Source organism: Theropithecus gelada, chromosome 9, assembly GCF_003255815.1.
Source record: "Theropithecus gelada isolate Dixy chromosome 9, Tgel_1.0, whole genome shotgun sequence".
NCBI lineage: Eukaryota > Metazoa > Chordata > Mammalia > Primates > Cercopithecidae > Theropithecus > Theropithecus gelada.
Genome location: NC_037677.1, coordinates 92,546,438 through 92,571,806, shown reverse-complemented (window position 1 = coordinate 92,571,806; position 25,369 = coordinate 92,546,438). Strand labels below are relative to the sequence as shown.

Below are 25,369 nucleotides of genomic sequence, written 5' to 3'. Positions count from 1 at the left end.
ACATTTGACTAACAGGAGGGCAGGAAGAGAGTACAAAAAAAAAGAGGAAGGAAATCATCAATAAAATAACTTTTTAAAGTACTGAGCTGTAGGAAAGCAGTTTCCAGGATGAAAACGTCCACCAAGTGGACATTTTCAAGTTCTCAGTGTAAAGTACAAAGGCATATCATTGCAAAGATTCATAACAGTAGAAGCAAAATCCAGTTTCTAAAAAGAAACAAAAAAGGTCAGAAAACAAATTAGAAATCAAATAACAACAATAACAACAATAACAGATGGACAAAGACTAAGGGGCAATATCTTCGAATTCTGGCATAAAGTTTCAACCGAGAATTTTACATTTAGCCAAAGGTCTAAGTATAAGGGTAAAATGAAGACATGCAAAATCTCAAAATTTACCTGCCAGACATCCTCCCCCAAGTTGTTACTATAAGATATACTCCACCAAAATGAAAGAATAAACCAAGAGAGAGAAAGACATGAAATATATGCATTGTGAGATCAAATGGAATAGAGAGAAGTAAATAACATCCCCAAGATGATGGTAAAGGGAAATACCAGGATAACAAACAGTTGGACCACAGATCACATGCTCCTGTCAGTCCAAAGACAAGACATCTTGGACATCAAAAGACACATTGAGGACTTCCATCGCCAAAAACATCACTGACACTGTACCATCTTTTCAACCACTGGACAGAATCCCCAGGTGAGCCTGACCCAGATTCTTATCTGTATTTGGCTTGTATTGGCATAAACTCATCATATTCCTGCTTTTCCCTCCATACCTTTATATCCAGATCAACTGCATGGTGAGCTTAGAAACCAAGATTACAGAGCAGCCTCTCTCAGACATCCACTATCTGGTCTATACTCTGGGCCTGCCAGATTCTCTGATTACAGTGAGCCCTAAGGTTGCTAGGATTCACTCACGACTTACCTAGACTTCCCCAAAAGCAGCTCTGGTAAATTCTAGGGAAGCTAAAACCAGATTGTGATCTAGGTATGCTATTACCTTAACTTCTCCTGGGAGCCTTCATCTACTAGTGCCACTGTTACCCTTTCACTGTACAGCTAGATTTAGGCTTGCTACCAAATTTTCAAAACTAAACAATTTGGTGTTTATAGTCATCAAAATACCAAAAGTTAGAACGGTAGTTTCATATTGGTTAGGAGCAGAGAGGAGGATATGACCAGAGAGAACACAATGAGGGTAGAGGAAAGGAGCTTCTGTTTCTCAAACAGTTGGTATGCAGATATTTATCTTTAAACCATACACACAGTGTACATTTGGTACATAAACACATTTCATAATAAAAATAAAAACAAGTTACAAACTGGGCAAAAGACCCAAAGAAGAAAGTCACAGAGGAATATAAGTGAAAACACGCCCAACTTCACTAGAATTCAAAACAAACAAAAATGAGAAAACTTCTGCCAATCAGACTGCAAAAGATGTTACATATTTGTAATACCTAGTGTTGGTCAGTGAGGGAAAAAAGGCACAATGATATACTAATGATGGAGATAAAACTGGTTTATAAAGAACAGTTTGCAATACATACATAAAAAGTCTGGGGGAAAAGGCATACAACTTCTGATTCACTTCTAGAAATGCATCCTAAAGCTAATAATCAGAAATATTATTTGTGCCATTGTTTATAAAATCACAAAATTAAAAATAAGTGTCCACCAATAAATAATGATTAAATCAAGTATGGTATTTTAAGGGAATATTATGCAATCTAAAAATCAATACTGTAAACTCACATTTATTAACACAATGATATGTAACATAACTTAAGTGAGGAAAAAATTAACAGTAGACATAATAGAGTTTAATTTGTTCAAATACTGATAGATGGATACAGAATGGATAAACAAATGTGTAAAAAGTAAAAAGTCAAGAACACACATACAAAAATGTTCCTAGTGATCACTGGTTACTCTTAGGTCAGTGTTTCATAAAATGCTGTCTTAGATCACCAGGGCCTCCACACTGGCATACTACCTTATGATAGCACAAGCAAACAACTTACATTTGGATGTTGTGAAAACAGCAATCTTTTTGCCTCTAGACTGCAATTTTATGAAACTTTATGAAATAAAGTGGCATGAAGCCATGATAATTTTGAAATTCTCAAACAAAGCAAGTGACTTCTGTGGTAAACCAACTGAGTTTTTCTTACACAAACTCAAAATAATATACTTGCTGCCAGTATAAAATAGGAGAATGTTGACACTAAAGGTGAAGAAGAAATCAAAACAATATAGGTATCATTCAATTCTGTGTTCCCCATATCAACACACACATACCCACTCATACCAGTGCAGAGAACGCTTTAACACCAGCGTTAAAGTTAATGGTAAACACTCAAGAGAATGATGAATTATGTTACTAAATTTCACTCATGTTATATAAATTCATGCTGTAAGTGTTTTTAGTTTGTTTAACAATTAATTTGTGAGGAATGAGGCTACCTAAAAAGTAATGGGAATTAATACAACCAGAATAGCAATTATGTATGCAGTGTTGTTACACAAATAAAAAGATGTGGTTGGGAGCGGTGGCTTACACCTGTAATCCCAACACTTTGGGAGGCCAAGGTGGGAAGATCACCTGAGATCAGGAGTTCAAGACCAGCCTGACCAACATGGTGAAACCCCATCTCTACTAAAAATACAAAAATCAGCCGGGTGTGGTGGCCCATGCCTGTAATCCCAGCTACTTGGGAGGCTGAGGCAGGAGAATTGCTTGAACCCAGGAGATGGAGGTTGCTGAGATCGTGCCACTGCACTCCAGCCTGGGCAACAGAGCGGGACTCCATCTCAACAAAAAAATAAAAAGATACATGTATTTTATACAAAAACAAATGGTATTCAACTAACAATATGGTTCCTGATCTTGATACTGTTAAAAGAAATACTAAAAATTTTAACACCCATTTAATTTTGCCTATATATTTCTTTCTATATGCTATACAAAGAAATGAACAGCAACTATAATGTTGAACTATTTTTGCAATATGCAGCATATTATTCTTTAATAAAGTGCTGAATTTCATCTGATAAAATGTTATTTAGGTTTTTTTTCTTTTTTTTTTTTTTGCTATCTATAACAGTTTTGGCAGTGGTATTACAGAGGGTTTGTAAAATGGATTGCAGTACTTACCACTATTTCATCTGCTCTGAAATAGTTCACTAACCAAACTACTGACCATAGTTTAATTTTTGTTCTTTCCTTAAAATTATACAGACTGCACCAAGAACATCATATGGAACTAGTAACACTTCAGCTTTTTAGACCTTACAACCTTTGCAAGTCCTTCTGTGGTTTCTGGGCTCTTTAGATTTTCTACTGCTTGAGTCACTTCGGTAATTTATATTTTCCTTGATAATACTCAATTTTGTATACTCACAAAAACCTCACTTTTAAGAATACCCTACCCCCTAAAAAGCGTAACATATAAATATATATATTAGTATCACTTAAATGCCCAGGAATAGGAAAATTATAAAATAACGGAACATCCACATGAAATTATACAGAAAGAAGTATGTGTACTGAATTGACTTCAAACAATATTTATTCTACCTAATATATATTTTTTTATTTTGAAAAGAAGATGTAGGCTGGGCATGGTGACTCATGCCTATAATCCTAGCACTTTGGGAAGCCAAGGTGGGCGGATGGTTTGAGTTCAGGAGTTCAAGACCAGCCTGGGAAACATGGCGAAACCCCATTTCTACAAAAAATACAAAAATTAGCTAAGCGTGGTGGCGTGCGCCTGTAGTCCCAGCTACTCGGAAGGCTGAGGTGGAAGCATTGCTTGAGCTTGGGAGGTCAAGGCTGCAGTGAGCCATGATCATGCCACTGCACTCCAGCCTAGGTGACAGAGCAAGACCCTGTCTAAAAAAACAACGAAGGAAGCTGCAGACTGAAGCACAGAATACATTTTTAAAGTAGGAGAAATGATCCTCATTTTCATGTCATTTTCATGCTAAGAGGAAAGATCTTATAAGCATACATGTATACAAGCAAGATCTGCAGAAGGGTATCCTCCAAACTACTGACGATAGTTTAATTTTTTTTTAAAAAAATGACAGCATGGCATAGCAAAAAACAAACCAGAAAACCAAATCAATAGGAGAAAAATAATCAGCTCTCCTAAGAACCCTGACTGAAACCAACAGGGCAATGTCACCACCACAAGCCTTTATGAGGTCTGCCTATATATTCCTACTCCTGAATTCCAGGAAATTCTGTATCCTTAAAGTAATTTCCGCTTTCAACATAAGCTAGCTCACATTGGTTTCTACTGCTTGTAATCAGAGGCTTCTTAATACAAAAAGTTGACAAATCAATGATGACTGTGTTTACTTCACAGAAAGGTAGGTTTTGTGAGGACCCTTTAAAGAGTAGCAGGACTTAAACATGTAAGAATGGAGCAAAGGCAATCTAAACCAGAAGAACAGAAGAAAGAAACAATGAAAGAAAACTATTTTTCTCCCAAGGTACCACAGGGTTCAGATCAAAAAGAGAATGCATGATGGGGAGGTTAAGTGAGAACAGACTACAGAGGACAGATCTGAATTGGAAATGAAAGATTAACAGAAGCAATTGTCAATTTATGAACAGAAAAAAGTTATAAAAGATGTACATTAGAAATATTAGAAGGGTACTAGAAAGCAAGATAAACTGGAGAAAGAGTAAAAATAGAAAGGAGGAAATTAAATGACTAGAGTGACAATCCAAATAAAAAGTGAGGAGCCAAGGAACTAGTAATGTTAACATACATAGGTCAGAAATCACAGGTGGGCGCAGTGGCTCACCCCTGTAATCCCAGCACTTTGCGGGGCCAAGGCAGGCGGATCACCTGAGGTCAGGAGTTCAAGAATAGCCTGGCCAACATGGTGAAACCCCATCTGTACTAAAGATACAGCCGGGCATGGTTGTGGGTACCTGTAATCCTGCAGGAGGCTGAGACACAACAATCACTTGAACCCAGGCAGCAGAGGTTGGCAGTGAGCCAACTGCCAACTGCACTCCAGCCCAAGTGACAGTGAGATTCTGTTGCAATAAAAAAAAAAAGAAAAAAAAACATAAATCACACATTGGGTCCAGAAAGACTTTTAAAAGATAATTCCCAAAGTACAATGCCAAAGATAAGGAAGATTTGAAGAGTTCATCAAAAGGCAACATTCCTAGACAGTTATATTTGCTTTCTACGATAATTAAAAGTCAAAGGCATTCTACAGAGTCTAAAAAGGAAGAATCTATGTGCTATTTAACTATATTCAAGTTGCTTAAAAACCAAAGAAAACTAGAAAACTCTAGTTTTAGCTTAGCTATATTCGTGACTCAGCATGTAGCTCTGTAAGTTGTCTCATCACATAGAAAACTACTGCATTCCTTAAGTCATTCAATCCTTTTTCTGTAGATAAATACAGGCAAAACAGTCATATGAATGAATACATTACTGGTGATAAAACCAAAGCAGCATGTACAGTAAAAGCTTACTGAAAAATATAAGGTTCTGCTAAAAGGAGTCTAGAAACACACACACACACACACACACACACACACATCCCCCTAAGAATATTACTTTCAAAGCAGAATCTATTTTAGTGCCCTCAAAATCACTATTACCTATTCATTACTTGAAACAAACATTTTGGGCTTACTTTTTTTTGTACCTGTTTTAAGTTTTCCGAAAGTTTACCTGCAAAACTAATGCCTATCACATTTTAAGAGAGTGCAAGAAATGGTTTTATACCAGTTTACATACATAACCAAATCCAGCTCTTTCCAAATTACTGTGGTTTAATGAATAACTTAAACATGGAAAAAGAAATGTAGGCCAGGCACAGTGGCTCAGGCCTATAATCCGAGCACATTGGGAGGCAGAGGCGGGAGAACTGCTTGAGCCCAGGAGTTCAAGACCAGCCTGAGCAATACAGTGAGACCTCATCTCTACAAAAGCATTTTAAAAATTAGGCAAGTGTGGTGGCATGTGCCTGTATTCCCAGCTACTCAGGAGGCTGAGGTAGGAGGATCACTTAAACCTGCGTGGCAGAGGTTGCAGCAAGCCAAGCACCACTGCATTCCAGCCCAACAGAGCTAGACCATGTCTCAAAAAAAAAAAAAAAAAGAAAAAAGAAAGAAATGTAGGGTTAAACATGCAAAACTAATTAAATACAGATCTGGAAATGTTCAAAATTCTAGTGTATCTGTGGGTCACATACTATTCTGGTATGCAGTTGATATTGGTACACAATTATAAAGGAGTTTAAAATTAAAAATTAAAATACAGAAGCGGTTCTAGGTTCAGGTAAACCTTACTCTTTATTACTCCCTGAAACTATGACTTCTCACTGTGCCCAATATAAAAGATGCTTACCCACACATACACCTTTATTGACCTTTGTTCTGTTCATATAATTTTCGGTCACCAGGCATGGCATCTCTTTCCCTCTATCTAAATTCAATACTATTCAAACCTCCTTTCAAATTCTGCTTCCTATAGGGACATGTAACCTTCTACAATACACACTAAATCTCTCCTTTCTCTGAATATCCACTGAAAGAGTAGCCAGTGTTCACCATTTATTACAAACTGCTTTATACTATTCCATAATTTCATTAAAGTTTTACCTCCCTAGATAATTTATAAGCTTCCTAAACGCAAGTTTTACTTAATATTTCTCGCTTTTTCCTCACAAAAACCAGAAGACTCGGTAAACAGGTACCTAACCCATATATATATACATTTTTTTTTTTTTTTTTTTGAGACGGAGTCTCGCTCTGTCGCCCAAGCTGGAGTGCAGTGGCTGGATCTCAGCTCACTGCAAGCTCCGCCGCCCGAGTTTACGCCATTCTCCTGCCTCAGCCTCCCGAGTAGCTGGGACTACAGGCGCCTGCCACCTCGCCCGGCTAGTTTTTTGTATTTTTTAGTAGAGACGGCGTTTCACCGTGTTAGCCAGGATGGTCTTGATCTCCTGACCTCGTGATCCGCCCGTCTCGGCCTCCCAAAGTGCTGGGATTACAGGCTTGAGCCACCGCGCCCGGCCCTAACCCATATATTTTTAAGCGATTCATTCTCTCATTTTCAAATCAAATATGACTATGATTTTAGATTAAATCAATTCATAGCGAACTTCAAAGAGCATGTAAACTTTTTTTGCTGCAATAATTTGGAACTTGGTTTAAAACACACTGAGTCAGAAACCACTCCCACAACCCCCCATCTTTTTTTTCACTCTGTCTCCCAGGCTGAAGTGCAATGGCATAATTATGGCTCACTACAGCCTCGCCTGGGCTCAATTGATTCTTCCACCTCAGTCTCCTAAGTAGCTGGGACTACAGGTGTGCACCACCATGCCAAGCTAATTTGCCCAATTTTTTTTTTTTTTTTTAGAGATGGGGTTTCACCATGTTGCCCAGGTTGGTCTTGAACTCCTGGTCTCAAGCAATTTGCCCACCTCAGCCTCCCAAAGTGCTGAGACTACAGACATGAGCCACCACACTCTGACAGAAATCACCTTTTTAATAGGTAGGAATTGGGAGAAAAATCTGAATTAATTTGTCCAAAGTGACATAAGCACCATTGAATTCAGTATAGGAAAGGGATTATTTTCATCTCTTGCTCTTTTCTTCTGTTTGTCATTTCGCTGTGACAGTGATTTAGAATAGGCAGATTTTGATTTGGAATACACGAGGGGAGGGAAGAAAATCAAAAGATGTACTGCTGCTTGCTGGGAGAACATGTTATCACGTGATCCATTCCTGCTCAGCTTCACTAAATAATATAAATGGTTTAAGTTTTCTCTAGGTGTATACAGCACCTGCCTCCATGATTAGAAACTGTATGTCCACATCTTAGTATGTGGCACTAAAATCCATACACTTTCACGAGCCAGAAATCAAGATTCATCCTTGATTCCTCCATCCCTTACTTCCCACATTAACCCATAAGCAAGCCTGGTCAACTCTATCTCAAAACCAGATCTTGAGCCGGGTGAGGTGGCTCATGCCTACCCCAGCACTTTGTGAGGCTGAGACAGGTGGATCAACTGAGGTTGCAAGTTTGAGACCAGCCTGACCAACATGGAGAAACCCCGCCTCTACTAAAAACACAAAAGTAGCCGGGTGTGGTGGCGCATGCCTGTAATCCCAGCTACTCGGGATGTTGAGGCAGGACAATCACTTGAACCCAGGAGGTGGAGGTTGTGGTGAGCCAAGATCGTGCCATTGCACTCCAGCCTGGGCAATAAGAGCAAAACTCCGTCTCGAAGAAACAAAAACCAAAATAGAAACAACAGATCTTGTATTTCCCTTCTTCTCTTCCTGTCCACTGTCATCATCTTAGTCCAGGCCACCACCATTTCTAACGTGAATGAAAATAGTCCTCCCAGGCCGGGCGCGGTGGCTCAAGCCTGTAATCCCAGCACTTTGGGAGGCCGAGACGGGCGGATCATGAGGTCAGGAGATCGAGACCATCCTGGCTAACACGGTGAAACTCCCTCTCTACTAAAAAATACAAAAAACTAGCGGGGCGAGGTGGCGGGCGCCTGTAGTCCCAGCTACTCGGGAGGCTGAGGCAGGAGAATGGCGTGAACCCGGGAGGCGGAGCTTGCAGTGAGCTGAGATCCGGCCACTGCACTCCAGCCTGGGTGACAGAGCGAGACTCCGTCTCAAAAAAAAAGAGAAAATAGTCCTCCCAACTGGCATCCATGCTTCCACCTTGTCCACCACCCTCCTCTGAGTCCACTCTCCACACAGGAGCTAATGCTCTTCTTAAAATAAAATAGATCACAAAGCTCCCCTGCTTAAAGCTCCTTGGTGGTTTCCCAAGTGTCTTACTCTGTTCTGGCTGCTGTAACACAGTACCATAGACTGGGTGACTTATTTCTCACAATTCTGAAGGCTAGAAAGTCTAAGATCAAGGCACTGGCGATTTGGTGTCTGGGGAGGGCCTACTTCCTGGTTCACAGAGGGCCATCTTCTCACTGTGTCCTCACATGACAAACTAGAGCTCTCTGGGGTCTCTTTTATAAGGGTACTAATTCCATTCTTAAGGGCTCTGCCCTCATGACCTAATCACCTCTTAAAAAGGCCCCACTTCCAAATGCCATCACAATGAAGAATAGGTTTCAATATATCAATACGAGGATGGCGAAGGGGGACACAAACATTCAGTCTATAGCGGCAAGGCACTTAAAATTTAATCTCTTTACAAAGGCCTGCAAGAAACAGCAGTATCTGGTCTTGGGCCTTTTTCTTCAACTTCATCTCACACCACTCTCCCCACTGTACATATACTCCAACAAGCTGCCACAGATTCTCAGCTCCTCAAATATTCTTCCTATCCTTCCTATCTCAGGCCTTTGCATCAGCTGTTCCCTACTTGAAACGTGCTTTCTTCCATTCTTCAAAAGGCTAGATCCTTCTCATCTTTTAGGTCTCAGCTCAAATGTCACCACCTCAGAAGGGCCCTTCCCTATAAACCATCCCCTCCTCAAAAAATAAATAAATAAATAAATAAATTATTCGCCACTTTATCCTTCTGTATTTCTTTTTTGTAACACTTACATCTTACATCTCTGGCAATATTTTATTTGCCAATTTATTTTCTATCTATCTCTACCACTGGAATATAAGCTCCATAAGGATGAGAACTACATCTGTAATGTTCTTTACTGTATCACCAGCATGTGGGATGGTGCCAGGCTTATAGCTAGCACCACATCTATGTTCTAAGCATTGGGAATATGGCAGTAAACAAAACAGACAAAAATCTCTCCCCTCACGGAGATAACATTTTACTGATTATTCAGGTAATAAGCAAAGCAAGTAAATTATAATGTATATTCAAAGGCAACAAGTGCTACAGACAAAAATAAAGCAAAGATAGAAAGGCAGAATCAGAGTGCTATAATTTTAATTATGAAGTCAGGGAGCCCTCACTTGAAAAGGTCTTATTGGAGTCAAGATCTTAAGGAGGTGAGGAAGCCAACAATCCAAGAAAAGAAAACAGTAAGTGCCATGACCCTGAGTGTGCAATGTGCCTAACACATTTGGGGAACAGCAAGAAAATCAGTATGACCACAACAGAAAGCATTAGAGGGAAAGCTAGAAGATGAGGTCAGAGAAGTAACAAGGGGACAGAAACAGGCCCTGATAGAAACTATAAAGGCTTTGGTTTTATTCTGAATCAGAGAGGAAGCTACTGGAGCATTGCAGGCAGAGAATTACCATGAGTTGAATTACTTCTATCACTTGGGCTGCCATGCTAAGAACAGAGTATTCAGGAGGGATTAAGAGTAAAGACAAAGAATACACAGTGCAATTATCCGAGTAAGAGTTGATGGTGGTTTGGTTGGGATAATGAGGCATGGTAAGATTGAATATATTTTGAAGTTAGCACCTACAAGATATCCTGACATGCTTTCTCTGAAAGCGACATGTCAAGGATAACTCTAGAAGTTCTGACAGCAATGGAAAGAACTGAATTGCTATTTACCGAGATACAAAAGATTGTTAAAGTAGTAGGAAATATACCAAAAGTTCCATTTTAGGCATGTAACATTTGAGATGTCTATTTGACATTCAAGAGGAAAGGTGGACTATGTGGCTGGATATAGACTATACAGGGCTAGGTGGATGATGAAATTTGGGGAGTTATCGGTGTGCGTATATGTACATATGTACTTTCAAGTACTTGGAGCAGGATGAAATCACCAGGGGGAATAAACAAAAAGAGCAGTCCAAGGCCTGAGCCTTAAGATTCTATAACACATTCAACAGAAAGAGATTAAAAAGAACCAGCAAGTGAGACAGGAAAGAAAAGACCAATAAGACTTAAGGTAAATCAAGAAATGTGGTAACCTCAAAGCAAAATGAAGAAAATGTTTCCTGGATAAGGGATTGAACAACTCTGTCAAGTAAGATGACGACTAACTAGACTTAATGTGAAGATCACTGGTAAAATGGATTAGAAGAGTTTCAGTGGAGTTATAGAGGACATAGGCTGACAAGCTTGGATGTAAGGCAAAATGGGAACAGAGGAAGTAGTGATGTAGTGCAGACAACTCTTTCAAGGAGTTTTACGATAAAGGAGTTGTTTTGTTTTGTTTAATTTTATTTCTTGTGTCTTAAAGGTGGGAGAAATTACAGTATGACTGCATGCTTACTAAAATAATCTAGTAAAAATAAAAAAAATTGATGATGGAGGATAGGAAAGAAATGCAGCAGCAAAGTCTTTCAGGTTAGAAGGGACAGAATCTAGTGAACAAGTTGAAGAGGTGAACTTAGAAAGGAGCAAACATGATCCATCTATAGTAACTAGAAGGGAGGATAAATAAAGATGCTAGCAGGTGCGCAGATGTGACTGAGAGAGTTTGTGGAATGAAATGACAGCCTGCCGGCCAAATCTGGCCTGCTGCCTGTTTCTGTAAATTAAGTTTCATTGGAATACAGCCACACTCACTCATTTACATATTGCCTATGGCTTCTTTTGTGTTACAATAGTTGCACCAGAAACCATATGGCCCACAAAGCCTAAAATATTTACTATCTGGCCATTTACAGAAAAAGCTTGCCAACCTTGGAATAATCCAACTGGATTAATCCAAATGTTACTCTCTGAGTTGAGAGTCAGATGCGAGGCTATGAGGAAAGAAGGTAGGCAAGGACATAGGAAACTACAGCATTTAATGAGACAATGACCCAACAATAAGTTTTACATCATTCCTAGTTTCTGGAGCCCAAAATGAACATTCTATGAGCAATCAATCATCACTTTAATTTTGTTCCTTATCTTTAAAAACATTTTTTTTTTAAAATAGAGATGGGGGTCTCACTATGTTGCCCTGGCTGGTCTCGAACTCCTGGGTTCAAGCGATCCTCCCAGCTCAGCTGCTCAATGTGCTGGGACTACAGCCATGAGCCACCTCCCCAGCCTTTAAATGTTTTTACATCTATTGCTACATTCATTTCAAACGGGCTTTATTGATAAGGAATAGGGTATGGTTTTGACTATTACTAAGAGATCTCTCAAAAACGGAAAGGTAAGAAGAAATGTTATATATATTTATTTCTTCTTACCTTTCCCTTTTTGAGAAAGGTTATACATACATATTTATAAATCGGCATTTCAAGTTATTTGCTATTTTTAAAAAATCTTCAAGACAGATGACTATAATAAAGGTTTTCGCCATAATGAATAATTTTACAGTATTCCATCATACTTTATATTTCAGCATACAAAAATGAAATTATATGAAAAGAAATATACACATTTTTTCAAAGAAATCTCCATCTTAGTAGAAAGCCAAAATTTCTGCTTCGTTTTCCAAAGGCCTCATACAAAGATTTACCTTAAACAGTCACCTTATTTTCTACTACCTCATTTCCAAAGAAAACATACTGTTACAGTGAAACCAATCTCCACTCCAACCTGGATCAGCCTATAATCATTTTTAACTCCATCCTTTCTTCAGTTATTCTCTGTGCCTATCAAAGCTACATTCATAACTAAAAATACATTTAAAGTTATATATTCTTCACGAAATCTTCCTAAATGGTTCAACCTGCTCACTTCCTTCCCATCAAAATTGACTTAAAATACAATTGTGCATTCATTTATCTGTTTTTTCTGTTGTGTTTGCTGTGTATTAATATGAACTCTTTAACTAGAAGCACTTCCAAGACAAGGAATTCTTATTCTCACGTTATTACTTAGATGCCAAGCACCACAGTCATTATTCTCAACACATGCTTGTTGATCTGTGTACCAGAAATAAAAAAATAAAGTCATATATCCACCATCCACTCAGTCTAGTACATATAATCCTTGCATATCCATGCAGTTGCACATACTCGTACATAATGGACACTCAAAAAATGTTTGTAGGTTGAATGAAAGCGGATTGAATGCATGCACAAATGATGAATAAAGGGAACCTTTTATAAGGTATAGGAAAGTGGCAAACTACAGAAGGATGTGAATGATCAATCTGAAACTTTAGACCTTAAATTCATAAGGGCCATATATTCATCAGAACACTTTCTGCTCCAATTCAAACCAATTTATGCATAGAATTCTGGCACAAGGACTGAGAAGAACACCAGGATAGCTCACAAAATCAAAAGTAGGTACCACTTACCATGTTCCCTGAGATTGAAAGTGGCACTACCACCATCCATCTCCCATCTCCTTATGGCATCACTTTCTCCCACTACACAGATGTGCTTTTCATACACGTGGTAAAGAATGTCACTAGCACCTTCCCAGATTAACAATTTCAGAGAAAAGGTACTACACCTTTGTCCTAGCATTCGCCCATAAATTTTGAAAAAGGATTCTGACTGGTTCTGCATGAGTAACAGCAATCACTGTTGCAATAGGGATGACCAAGCTCAGGTTATAAGACAGTAAGACTGACGGAGAGCCCACCAACCACTCAGAATAGGGGAGGAGTGGTTCCCTAAATGAAGAGATACTGAGTTGACAAAAACAATATATGATATGTCTTCTACCAGCCACAGCCTTCAACAAACCAATTTTAATCAGGAGTTGACGATAAGCTTACTACATTTTGAAATTATTTGACTTCCCTCATGAAATGAGACCTATGTGAAGTCCACTTAATTTTCTGAAACTTCACATCATGTACCTTCATTCTAATATTCTGACACTTGTTTCATGCAGTCATACCAGTCACAGCTTTAAATTTTTAGTCAGACTTTGCTCACAACTTTTCAAGATAAATTAATAAAAATCATTTTGGTCAGTCATCACATAGCAGTCTCTTATTTACTTCACTACAACTAAAGCTTTCATTCTTCATTACATTACTTTTTCTGGGTAGTTTGACTCAAATAGTACAAACTGAATATTCCTTAACCAAAATGCTTGGAAGTAAGCCGGGAGCAGTGGTTCATGCCTGTAATACAGTGGCTCGCCCCTGTAATCCCAGTGCTTTGGGAGGCCGAGGCAGACAGATCACTTGAGGTCAGGAGTTTGAGACCAGCCTGTCCAACATGGCGAAGCCTCGTCTCTACTAAAAATACAAACAAACAAACAAAAAAATTAGCTAGGCATAGTGGTATGCTCCTGTAGTCCCAGCTACTCGGGAGGCTGAGGCAGAAGAACTGCTTGCACCCGGGAGGCAGAGGTTGCCGTCAGCCGAGAAAATCACGTCACTGCACTCCAGCCTGGGTGGCAGAGTGAGACTCCATCTCAAAAAAACAAAACAAAACAAAACAAAACAGCTTGGAACTAGAAGTGTTTCAGATTTTAGATTTTTGAGGATTTTGGAATATTCGCACTACTTACTGGCTGAATATCCAAAATCCAAAATGTTCCAATGATGATTTCCTTTGAGCTTCATGTCAGCACTAAAAAAGTTTCAGATTTTGGAGTATTTTGGATTTCAGGTTTTCAGGTTTGGGATGCTCAACCTTTAGGAAAATTCTTAGCATTCAGAATTACTTTATCTCCTCAGGAATAACATAGTACGCATGTGAACCTCATGGTAGGAAGTCAAACAAATGTTATACAGGAAAAAGTTACTTAATGACATAAATGATAATGTGGTATCCTCAACTCAGCTCTACTGCTCTCTACTCAATGTACATTATTTTCTGACAAAATCAAAATTCATGCCTTTGTAAAAAAATGGCCCTGAACAGAAATCCATTTGCTGGTGAAGTTCAGAGAAGAACACAGTTATGATAATTAAACCAATAATGTAAGGTGGTATACTATACGACAGCTATTTCAGCAGTTACATAAATAATCTTATTCCTAATTTATGGTTATACTTGTGTGTATACTTACTGCATTTAGAGGAATTTTATGATACTGTGGTATCCAAGAATCTTAGGATTTCAAAGATCCCAGGACCTATCCAACACAAACAGTAAGAGACATCTGTGTTTCGAGGGTAGAAAAAACATGTTTTTTTACACGGGTACAATATTTTCCACTATATTTCCAAAGCTTTCCTTATAATACCATAGATTTGTTGGCATATTTTTCCTCCTTTTTTGTCTACACCCAGACATTCATGATTGTCTTCAAGAAACTAATCATAACACGATAGTGATTCCCAAGTCCCGCTCCTGATTCATAATGAAGATGCTATTAGTCATAATATAAACACATACGAGATAACTTTTCTTTAGGTACATTGCTTTGCACTTACTAGACCACAACCACACTCTTCTGGCCATTCATACAGCTTTGAAACATCTATCTGCCACCTTTATCTCCACTGTTCATTACCCAGAAGTCTTTAATGCCACCTTCTATTTAGAAGGATGATACAGTTAAAGTTGTATTTGGATCTCTAACAAAACGTTAAGCAATAAACTATGAAACCAAAAATTACTTTTTTTGCTTAGATTAAAATGAAAACCCATGTTTAAGTATTTTATTTTGGCCAAAAAATAAAATACAACTGTAACTTACATAACTTATGAAAACTCATGTATATGTAAACTACAGGTTGAGGGTCTATTATCCGAAATGCTTGGGAACAGAAAGGTTTCATTCTTTTTTTCTTTTTCTTTTTTAGGATTTTAGAATATTTGCATTATACCAGTTGAGCACCTCAAATCCAAAAGTTCAAAATCCAAAATGTTCCAAAGAGCATTTCCTTTGACCATCATGTCAGCGCTCAAAGAATTTTGCATTTTGGATTTTTGGGTTTGGGATATTTAACCTGTATTTTATTTTATTTAGTCCAATATTAAAACATACTAACTTACTACTTAATAGACTATATACTCCAGTATTTCAATCTTTACCATACCTCTTTCTTCAGGAACAAAAGGCACACAATTTAACACTTGCACAATGTCACAATCAGGAACAGTGATCAAAAGAAGAGATGATATCTGGAAATGAAGACCAAGATTTTAAAACTTTTGACTACAAAAACTGTTCAATTACACGTCACATTCAACTTAAGGTGTATAAAGAAACCTAAAAAAAACCACACACACACACAAAACTAAGAAAACCTCTCTACCCTTAAGCATATATCATTGATGCCCAGTGATAACATGTCATAAATTTGCAAAAGTCACAATCTGAAGCCTAGAATCAATCTGACTCAGTGTCTTCATTTATTACAAGAAAAAGAAATAGAGCCTTGCCCAAAGTCACAACACTAGAACTAATACCTGGATCTGATTCCAACTCAGTTATCCTACAACCACAATAGTAACCCTTAATACTTATTTCTGGTATCTAATATGCCATGAAAACTGCTCACCATGAGACGCCAATACCCCATATAGAATTGAAATACTCACAGCCTACACACCTGGGACCAGATAATAAACAAAAATTTCAAGACTGTATTAAAACCCTTTTCTTCTGCTTATGGCACTTTGCCACAAAACCTTCAGTAGCATACCTGAAGGAATGTCGGCAAGATTAAAGTCTCCTATCATTAAAAAAAAAAAAAAAAAAAAGTTGTATTAAGTACTCTATGCAATGTCAGAACGCCTCAATGAGAACAATTCTAAACAACTATATACAGAAAAGCAAACAATAAAAATAAACTTAAAGGGCATTTAAAGTATATCTCGAAGTCAAATTACAGATTTAGGCTAAAGTACAGTCCCTCTGTAATGTTTCAAAATATAGAAACCTCTGGGATTACAGCATACTATTACCAGAGAGGCTAGAACAGAATCCGAAGTGTGACCATGGCAAAAAACTGACATTTAAAAGTTCATACATTATCAATGCACATAGTGGGTGTTCATTGTGGTTACTGTCTTTTGTCCTTCCATAAAACCAGATATAAAACGTTTTAAGTGGTCATTATACTTATTTTCACTGCAACAAACAGGAAACATTTGGTTGTGTAACATACCTACATTTTATTCTCCTCCCCCTTTTGTTGGCAATTTTCTGTATCTAGGGATGATCTAATTTATAGTTTTTATAGCAAAAATCAACATTGTTTACTATGCTTACCTTCCCCAGGAAATCCCAACACCCTCAAAGTGTTAAAAGAATGCAATGTCTCTTTATAAATTTCAGAAAAGAGAATTTTGCTGAAAGGTAGTGAATGCATTTCTATAAATTTGCAGTTAAACTCTGAAAATGTTAGGAAATTTCACTGAATCAATTTAAATGTTTTAAATTAAATCTGAGGATACCAACCTTAGAGTATACTCAAATCAGACCCCTTGCTGCAGAAAAAGCAATTCAATAATTACCAGTAACTAGATCTAACATGCACATTTTCAAGTTAATAGAATTCCTATCCTGACAGTTTGGTGTCTTCATGTTTTATCACTGTGACAACTGTACAAATTCCAACATTCTTATGAATTCCTTGAACATTGACTTATTTTATTTTTCTAGGGTTTTTTAGACGTTTGACAACATACTCAACAATGTTTGCACTCAAACAGCTCACATACACTACTTGCTATCAAATTTAAACCTAAAAAGAAAACTGAGTCTTAACTGTTGTATTCTAAACTTTAAAGCTACATCTGTTTGATCGGTCCGCTTAAGAGTTAAAACATTTTTCCTTATATACATTCACTCCATATACTTTTCAATTACCACAGCCACCTAGGAAGAGACTGTCTACTTGACAAAGAGGACACCATGTAAAGAATAGAGTCAAAATGAACCCTACATGTGAGAAAGCCAGTTACAAAGAAATCCATCTGCCACTGGGTGTGGTTAGGGTCTGCGGGGAAGAGCACCTTTGGCCAACTTTGGAGAAGAGCGAGCGCTTCAGGGAGCTGGGCATCTCTGCAAGAAATGGCCCCCAATGACCATAGGCTGGGCCAGCAATAGGGACGCCGTCGAGTCGGGCCTGCGAACCTATAGCTCGAGGGGTGCGGTCTGCGGGGTGCCCTTGCTGTCTCCACCAACCACGAAACCCGCCGAGTGAGTGCTTCGAGCGCCGCGCGCCCAGCTTCGCCCCAAACACCGCGCCCGATCCGCCCCTTCCTCCGGGGTTCGGCTGCCCCGCGGGGAGCGCGGAGGCACACCGTGCCCTACTCCCACCCAGCTCCTAGAATGTAGGAGAGTGTAGAGTTCAAAAAGCCCGGACGTAAAACAACCCCAGGTTTAGAAAGTAAGGGTTAGCTCCAGCAGCCTGCAAAAGCGCTCGGCAAAAAAACCCCGACTTCTCCAGAAAAACTTTGCGGCAAGTTAGGCGGAAGCGCTGAATGGCCGGGACTATTTAACTTGCGCTTCCTCTCACAAGAGGCGGATCCCTAGCCCTGTTTGGGGGACCCTGACGGTCCACAAACTCGCCGTTTGCCTGCTCGCCGGCCCTCTAGAAGTTCCGGCATCCTAAAAGGTCTGGGCAGTCCCGCTCACGGGGAGTACCTGTCGTAGTCCCCATTGCCTGCGAGTCCCTGATGGCGGCCATTACACTTCCATCCGGGTATTGCCGAAAAGCTGATCGCAGCGCTACCGGGAGCGCACGCTACGGCGGAGGGATCTGCGCTGCACCTGAGACAGCGGAAGAGAACGGAAGCCGGCAGGGTCCGCGCTCGGTCTGACGAGACTAGGCCATGGAGCTGGGTTCGCTGCTGACCTTTCCACGTAGGGCGCTGCCCCGGCGCCCACCACTCCAGTGACTCACTACTACCTCTTTGCTCACCAGCAGCTGCTGATCCTACTGCCAGTGAAATGGCAGACAAACGTCCACTTTGTGCTCTTCAGAGTAGACACCAGGAGCAGGAACTGTATGCACTTCGCAAGCCTTTGCTGACTGGGAATGGTCTCCACCCTGAGATTTTAACCAGTTCCGGTTTAGCAAATGGCGTCTCCCCACCCCTTGCTTCTGGCACACAGGTTTTAGCAACCATTGTAGCCCATGTCAACGAAAGAAGCTTTCGCCAGTAGCTCTGAAAGACGTACTGAACTCCAAACATGTACATATTGAATATTTGATCAAAAACTGTCTTTACAATGAGAGAGGCTCACATCCCCCTCAAACGAATACTTCCTCTACCTCACAACAGGGCTGGACAGTTAATATGGTTGGCTTTACCCCAAAGGCCAGTATGGCTCCTCTTCTGTTCTTTATAAATCCAACCTATTAATTGATACCTCACTTTCTACATAATTCTACATAAATTATCTTTTAAAATGTGGGAGGGAATAAGTAGCGGCAAACGTTCAAGCAACAACAAAATACCTTGGTGCAGAAGGATATATCAATAAATTAAAAGCGAAACTACGATCGGATTTTTCACTTCTTTTTTTTTTTTTTATTCCATGTTTTCTTAAGTAGCATGTACAGCATTGACAATTTTCTAAAAACTTTAAAAATGTGTATGATACATAACTGTCTCAGAGTAGGCTTTTGAAAATGTCAACCTGTAGCCAAATGCAAGATTTTCTCCATCCTTTAATAAAAAGCACACTGAGAAATCCTCACTTTGTCTTTAGGAAGCCTTCTTTATTATTGTGTTTATTGGGCTACACAATTCCACCTAGAAAAGGCAAATGAGCGGAAATTCACGTTAGTCATACTCACGTTTGTGTAAAACACACAAGGAGAAATCTTCTGTAAATACCAAAGGGGATGCCATTATGGAATGATGAACATGTTTACAAAGTGGATTTTATGCCCGCATCGTACATCCCCCATCTCTCTTCAGGTCCTCATTTCCGTGCAAGCCAGACATGCACACACATCACAGCAGAAAGAGAGAACAAGATTTTTCTTTTAATGACAAAAAACGATGTTAGTTTGGAAAAATGGTCAGAGCTGTTCTGTGTTTTCATGTAGTTTTTGTTTTTCAGATTAGGATATTGCATCCCCCCAACAGTATTCACATTATAACTTTATTTTACCTCTACGTATACATTCACCTACAAAATCTTGCAAACCTGCATTTATGTTATAGAGGAATTGGAGAAAGTTAAAATAAATTGTTAGTCAGACTTACCTTATCTCTTCCCCTTTCTCCTCCACCATTCATCTCACCTCTTCCACCATTCATATGACCTTTTTTTCTTGCTAACCTCTATGTTCAAAACCTGAAAGTTACCTCTTGATCTCCTTTCAGTTTTGAACATATTGGTTAGCAAGAAAAAAAAAAAAAAACGGTGAGGGAGGAGAGGAGAGAGGAGAGTGAATCAAGAAGGAAGGGAAGATGATTAAAAGGGAGAAAAACAAAAGGAGAGGGCTAAATCATAGCTCAGGAAAGGATTCTGGAATACTTTTTTACTTGAGAAGGATAGTTAGTGGGGATAGGGCATTTAGATTAATGCTTTAAATAGTTGATCCCTCCGAAGACCTTACTACTGTTTACTAGCTGATAGCATTTGACCTCTGAGTTTCTCAGAGCTGTGCAATGTATAACTAATATGTTATATATTGTTTGATAGATTGGAGAGAGTACTCAACGCCACTGCACCAAGAGTGTAATGGAAATGATAAAAGTGACGATGGTGGTGATAGTAATGAAGTTTCCATCTTGATTACAAACCTCTTTCTGCTTTTCAATATACAATTGATGCCAGGGGCAGTGGCTTGTGCCTAAAATCCCAGCGATTCAGGAGACTGAGGTGGAAGGATAAAAAAATATATACATACAATTCATGGACACTGTGTCATAAAGCAGCTCATTTTAAGACAGTGAAATTTTCTCCTAAAAATAATATATAAATGGAAATACATCTCTCTCTAAGGATTCTCACCCGTAAATCATACCAACAAACTTGTATTTGTTCTTACAACAATGTAAACATATTTTTAAGACATAGATAAGTTGGCACCTCATAAGCACTGTGATAACAAAAGATTAAATGATATTAATTTGGATAATAAGAGTCTCTTAAAAATGCCTCTTTTCTTTTTGCTGATCTATGAACTCAAGCCCAGGTTCTCTACCCTCAACAATATAATCAAGTGCAAGCAGAATTGGGGGGGACAAAAAAAAAAGATAGGAAGAGTCTGGGTGATACAATATAAAGTGGTTACACATCTTGGTCAAAGATATTATGGCTTAATTACTTGTGGCAATCTATCATACAAGTGTTAGTTGGTCTTTAAGTATTATTCTTCTCAATGTTCTTTTCAATTTTGTTATTTAATATTTATTCAGCAGACATTTTCTTGACTACCTATTACGTGTCAGAAACTGCTAGCAATAAATAAGACATGATTCCTCGTGGAGGACCATCAGTTCGATGGAATTTTCTTGAATATTTAAAAGATTTTATGATCCAACAAAGCAATTCTAAAGATGAGATTTCAGATCCTGTAACACAGGATGACAAAGATTTTTCTTTAGGTTGGCATCCTGACAGTTTCCTCTCAATTCACACTTCTTAGATGACCAAGACATTTTTATTAAGTTTTTATGAGTCCCTCTTTCTTAGTTCTTTTCATGGATACTATATTCACCATAAAGAACATTAAAATGAACTGTATAAACTATATTGGTCTTACCTAAGTATTTTAGGGTACCTTTCCCCACCTCCAATCACATCAAATTCTTCCTAAGACTCTCTGCATCCTGAGGAAAAGATAATAGATAGTACAGTTAATTCAAGTCTTAGAAAAAGAAAAAATAATTCAGTGGAATACTTGTTAATTACATTTAAGAACAAACCTGGTACATATATATGTTATATATACTCCTTTATTTCTCTTGTATATGCATAGAACATTTCATTATTTAAAGTTTTAAAAGAAAAATAGTATAGGGTTTTTCTTTTCTTTTTTGTTAGTGGAAATTAATTGGTTTTTTGTCTAAAGTAGCTTAAAAGATAAATCTGATTTTTGTGAGATCAATGCCATATGGACTATGCTAATACCAATAAATTATACTTGAGAACTTGTAAAAGTAATTATGGTTCATTACATTTTAAAGAAAACTTTTAATAAAAGTTTGATGGTTCATGAGGTGTCCAGCAAGAGATGTAATGAAAAAACAAAAAACAAAAAACCCAACCCTGATACATTATAATGAAGTTGAAGAATATCAAAGACAAAGTGGAACTTCTAAAAGTTTCCAGAGATAAAAAGATCACTTATACAGAATAAGAATCAGATTGAGATCATGTAGCTATTACAGCAGCAGGCATTGTATCCTCCCTCAGCAGTAAGAAGTGAGAAAAAGAAAAAAAAAAAGATCTTTCTTCTCACACTTTTCCAAATTTTACGGAAGAGAAAAACCTTTTCTAATGAACTTGTTATATTTCATTTGCCAACATGGAATCACATACTCATCTCTAGAACAAATTGATAGTGAAGAAAAACAGTATTGCTGTGATTGACTCAAACCAATCATGACTTATACCCTGAGACTGGGCAAATTGACAACTGAGCAAAATAGTGGTTCTAACTAGCATGGAGGAAGGATGAATAACTTTTGGTTAGCATATAAAAATGTTTGACTTCTGTCAATATCACAAAAAAAAATGAGAGAAAACCAGTCATTGTGGAAAAGCAAGAGTGCCTATAGCATTACCAAGTCACAGGAATTACAGAGGTCAGAGGAACATACTAAACTACACAATGAGCAAAACCAACTATAAACTTTGTGAAACTGTGTAAGACAAATGACCTGTTTTCTCAACCAAACAAAAAGTTGCACAGAAAAAAGAGATGAAAGAGAAAACCTACAGATTAAAAGAGACTTAAATTATATATCAATTAATCATTATGTGTGGAAGTTACTTGGATTCTGATTCAAGCAAACAGACAAAAACACATTTATGACATGTATGAGACAATTGGAAATTTGAAAACAGGATATTTGATTGTATTAAATTGTTTTGTTAATTTTTAGATGTAATATATTTGTTGTTATGTCTTTAAAGTTTATCATTTAGAGACACATGCTGAAATATTTACAGATAAAATGTAAGACCACATTTCATGTATGTCCACAAGTCATAGGTCTTCACTTTAACTGATCCTGGCACCAAGATGACCAATGTTCTTTAAACACAAGAAAGCAGAGATATGGCAAAAGGAACGGACCCTCTGGACAAAATGCAGAGATTCAACAGACTTAAATGAAAAATGCCCCTATGTAGACAGAAATTACCTCACTCTCTTTTTTTTTCCATCTCCCCAACCTCCTCAGACAGCTGAGTAACTGAAAAATAGAAACTATCAACATCCAGCTCCTAGCTTAAAGTCTGACAGAAGAATTAATACAGTTTCTAGATAAACAGGAAAGGGAGTTAAGAGGACTGGACATATACAATTATTGACACAGAAAGATTAATTTAAAAGTTAATAATGAAAATCACTAATAAAACTCATGGGGTACACATAAAATTTCTTCCCCTCCAAAAAACAAAACCAAACCAAAAAGACTTAAGAAAAAAAGTTTTTAAGAGAGGATTCTGGGAAGATGGCAACATAGGAAGCAGCAGGAATCTGTCAACAAGTGGTACTGGCAGGATATGTCTGATGTAACTATTTTGGAACTCTGGCATCTATAGAAGGCTTGCAAGGTAAATTGCAGTTTCTGTCAATTTCAGCTCTTAGCTCCGCAATAGCTACCATCCCCCACCCTGTAGCCTCCAGCAAGGCAGCTGTGCACTTGTTCCTGGAGTCCCTTGCTTGCAGTTTGCTGGGCTTGGGTGGCAATAAGGAGCAAGTACTCATCCTCCAAATACTGGGGATCTGTGTTCTGACTGCTGATTGCTACTTCTGATCCTAAGAGTGTCCGCACAGAGTTGGACAGCCATTGTTGCACCACCACCACCCAACCCCTCCTCCAAGGTGGCAAGTCCCTCCCCCTCAGGCTGAAGCAACTGCCAGGAGACTTAAAGGGCCAGCGCCTTTTTCCTCTCCTTCATTTTCCTTTTTGCCCTTTTGGAAGCCAAACATTAAAGACTAGGACATTCAAAGGCATTTGCATATCCAGGAGAAATAAGAAAGTCACCGCACATGCCCAGGAAAAGACACAGGCTCAGAAAACACCTGAGGAGACTGGTTTACACCTTAGATTGATCCTTGGCTTGGCATGAGTACAGCCTACAACAACCAAAACCCAAACAACAAAAAACAGCAAACCCTGCGGGAATGGGGAGGACTCTGATTACCAGCTGCCACATTATTAGATTCCAGTGGCCAACTTTCAACAAAGAAATCACAAGACATACAAAGATACAGGAAAGCATGGCACAATCACAGGGAAAAAATAAACAAAACAAAAATTGCTCTGCAAGAAATGCTAAAGATAGTTCCTGCAGCTTGAAATAAAAGGACACTAGACAGTAACTCAAAGTTATATGAAAACATAAAGGTCTTAATAAAGAAAAATACATGAGCAATTATTAAAACTAGTTTTATGGTGACAATAACTTGGTTTTTTGTTGGTTTGTTTTTTAAGACTAGGGTGTCACTCTGTGGCCCAAGCTGGAATGCAGTGGCATGATCTCAGCTCACTGCAGCCTTGACCTCAGGCTCAGGTGATCCTCCCACCTCAGCCTCCAGAGTAGCTGGGACTGCAGGCATGTGCCACCATGCCTGGCTAATTTTTTGTATTTTTCATAGAGATGGAGTTTCGTCATGTTGCCCAGGCTGGTCCCAAATTCCTGGGCTCAAGCTACCCGCCTCAGCCTCCTAAAGTACAGGGATTATAGCCATGAGTCACCATGCTAGGCCAACAGTGACTTGTAATTCGACTATTTTTTTTTTTTTTTTTGAGACCAAGTCTCGCTGTATTGCGCAGGCTGGAATGCAGTGGCATGATCTCTGCTCACTGTAACCTCCGCCTCCCGGGTTCAAGCGATTCTCCTGCCTCAGCCTCCCAAGTAGCTGGGAGTACAGGCACCTGCCACCATGCCTGGCTAATTTTTGTATTTTTAGTAGAGAAGGGGTTTCATCATATTGGCCAGGCTGGTCTCGAACTCTTGACCTTGTGATCCACCCGCCTTGGCATCCCAGAATGCTGGGATTACAGGTGTGAGCCACTGCGCCCGGCATAACTCCACTTTTTGTTTTATATGTGATTTAAGAGACCAATAAATTAAAAAACAATTATTGGTCTAAAAGCTAGTATTCTTATAACTTTGGTTTGTAAATCCATATTTCATTTTCTACATAATTTAAGAGACTAATGAATTTTAAAAACCAGTGACTAGTTTATGTTTTTGGATGCACAATATATAAAGATGTAATTCTGTGACTTCAATAATAAAAAGAGGTAGACATGGAGCTGTAAAGGAGCAGACTTTTTGTACGCTATTGGAAGTTAATCTGGTAAAAATTCACATTAGAGTGTTATAACTTTAAGATGTTAAATATAATCCCCATGGTAACCACAAAAATAATTATAGAATATACACAAAAAGAAATGAGAAGGGAATTAAAACATTTCACTATAAAAAGTCAA

At 38.5% G+C, this 25,369-nt stretch overlaps 1 protein-coding gene across 10 annotated transcripts in view; it reads right to left on the bottom strand.

Moving 5' to 3' along the window:
* ZNF518A (zinc finger protein 518A) overlaps positions 1 to 18,780 on the bottom strand; it is a 35,398-nt gene extending 16,618 nt beyond the window's left edge. For 2 of the 10 annotated variants that reach the window (XM_025396895.1, XM_025396892.1), the window contains exons 1-3: positions 18,504 to 18,780; positions 15,820 to 15,904; positions 14,844 to 14,909 (exon numbers count right to left, since the gene is read on the bottom strand). The gene's annotated coding sequence lies outside the window, so the exon portion shown is untranslated. Of the gene's footprint in view, positions 1 to 13,167; positions 13,288 to 14,843; positions 14,937 to 15,819; positions 15,905 to 17,673 lie in introns of all 10 variants that reach the window. The other 8 variants (XM_025396890.1, XM_025396891.1, XM_025396888.1 and 5 more) reach the window with 7 other exon arrangements.
* Positions 18,781 to 25,369: the final 6,589 nt, after the last annotated feature.